Genomic DNA, 2,159 nt, shown 5'->3' with positions numbered 1-2,159 from the left:
CCGTTGGGCGCCCCCGGCCCAGCCAGTGGTGATGGTGTTGGCTGCAGTGGGCCCTTGGGCTGGCAGGAGGGATGCTGCAGCAGAGGGCAGGGCTGCCATGAGCCCTTCTGCTTCCATAGTCCCTGCAGCCGCTTGCAAGCTGGCGGGGGGCCCACATGGGTGCTGATGTGGTCCATGCACCCCAGCGCAGTCGTGCACAGCAGCAGCAAGTGCAGAGGGTGTTTTGGGTCTAATGGCTGATAACAAGTGAAGCGAGTAGCAGATCATGCACTTGAGGGCTGCGGGATGCTGGGCTGGGTGCTAAGATCTTGTGTCCCGTGTGCTGTTGGTTTGGGAGGAGGGTGGACAGGTATTCTGCTGACTGGCTCTGGAGCAAGAGAGAAGAGACAGCTACGGAGGGATGATATGGCTGCCAGTGGGATTAGGGTGCAAGGACAGCTCAGGTGGGAGCTTGTCGCCCCCTGCGTGGTCCTGGGCTCCTAGCCCACGTGTAGGGCTGGATCCTGAAGAAGCCTCTTGCCTGTTGCAAAGGCAGTGCTGCATGGCTGGCGTTTACCCTGCCACGGTGTGCTCTGCCCTGAGCCTGGGCTCCTTCTTGGGGAGGCAGCTCTCCAGGGAATGCTGGAGTGGTAGGGGGACAGCCTGGGGATGAGGTGGTGAACCTGGCCCCCTGTGTTGGGCAGCTCTTATGGGGCTGTTGTTGCTTTCCCAAAATGGCCATCCCTCCTACCCTGACCTGCTAGCATTTCCAGGGGAAGGCATGGGCTCTGCCTGCTGGCCATGAGTCTGTGTCAGAGCGAGAGTCTCTGCTTGGGGCTGGACTTGTGCTCTTACCCTGTAAGCCATTCCTACAAGACCTGGCATGTCCCTCCCGGCTCCTCCAGCAGCGTCTCTACTCCTTTTCCCACTCAGTCAGCTTTATTGGGTGGACGATTGCCTGGGGCTCAGCGTCAGCAGCCACGCTTGCTCTCGGGCCCTGTGGATTTAGGATGTGCAGGGATTGAAGGGGAGGAGCTGACAGCTTTGCGTTTTGCAGGGCGCAAGGCCAGCCCTCTTCCCAGATGGGCTGCAAACTCAGCCATGCTCTTGCTTCTCTGGCTTTTCCTGTGGGCTCAGCCTGCCTTCCTGCTGCTGCTCTGCTCGCTTGCCCTCCAGCTCCCTGTCCCGCTGCGCTTGCACCCACAATGCTGCCGGTTTGGCTGCCCGCGTGCACTTTTGACTTGTCATGGGGTGTCTGGGCAGCACCCTGTTTCATCATTGTTAGGGTTTCATGGCAGCAGGCTGTGAAACCCCCTGTTCCCCACTCCTGAGCACCCAGGACAGACGATCCCTGTGGAGCTGCCTGTGTCCCCTGGCTGGGACAGCCCCAGCCCTGATGCTGCGCCTGGCCAGGGTGCTCTGCGCTGAGCACTGTCCCCAGCACGCCTCTGCTGCAGCGACTACTGAGGCAGGGCACAGGATCCCGATGCCCTGTGCTGGTGCAGGGTGGCAGAGCTGGCGCTGCCCTGCGCTGGCAGGGACCAGCCGTTTCCATCTGCGTAATGGAGACTGTAGCACAACCACCATCAGCCCACTCCCAGGATATTTTTAGGCCTGACTGTGCAGATGAGGGAGAGATGACAGGCTTGCTCCTCATCCGGACCACGAGATCTCTCTCCCAGGTACAGCCGCCTGGTGCCATGGGAGGAGCGTGGGCCTCCAGCAAGGCTGCTGAGGGCCTTGGTGTGCTGGGGGCTGGAGCCACAACCACCCCCCCAGGAAGGGCAGCACTGCCCACGAGCTGTGGCCATGGGCTTGCTGGGAGCAGCTGCTAGTGCAGGATACCTCCATCCTTCTCCCTCTGGGCTCACATGGCTTCACTGCTCTTGAGAGAGCAGCGGGTTAATTAATCCCCCAGACCTCGCTGGCTCGAGGGTGTCTCCTGGCTTGTGAAGGAAAAGGAGGGAGGTGTCTGAGCAGAAGATGCTGTGGGACTGAAGCATGGGCAGCAACACGGCTTGCATGTGGTCACTTGCTGTCACAGAAACGGGGAGCCCCTTCAGCCAAGGAGCTTTTTTTCTCTGTGGTGCCTGAGGCTCAGGAAAGCATTACAGAGAAGGGATCAGAAGCTCCCTTTTTAGGCAGAGCCCTGGGTGAGGACGCAGCTGGCAGAGAGGAAT

The 2,159-nt window shown here is 60.5% G+C and overlaps 1 protein-coding gene across 6 annotated transcripts in view; it reads left to right on the top strand.

The window, feature by feature from the left end:
- The first annotated feature begins 617 nt into the window (after window positions 1–617).
- Window positions 618–2,159, top strand: part of ST3GAL3 (ST3 beta-galactoside alpha-2,3-sialyltransferase 3) — a 201,089-nt gene continuing 199,547 nt past the window's right edge. For all 6 annotated transcript variants that reach the window (XM_035893542.1, XM_035893541.1, XM_035893540.1 and 3 more), the window contains exon 1: window positions 618–629. The gene's annotated coding sequence lies outside the window, so the exon portion shown is untranslated. The remainder of the gene's footprint in view (window positions 630–2,159) is intronic.

This window comes from Egretta garzetta, unplaced genomic scaffold, assembly GCF_000687185.1.
Source record: "Egretta garzetta isolate BGI_Z169 unplaced genomic scaffold, ASM68718v1 scaffold75, whole genome shotgun sequence".
In the NCBI taxonomy this organism is placed as follows: Eukaryota; Metazoa; Chordata; class Aves; order Pelecaniformes; family Ardeidae; genus Egretta; species Egretta garzetta.
This window is presented reverse-complemented; position numbering and strand designations above follow the sequence as displayed.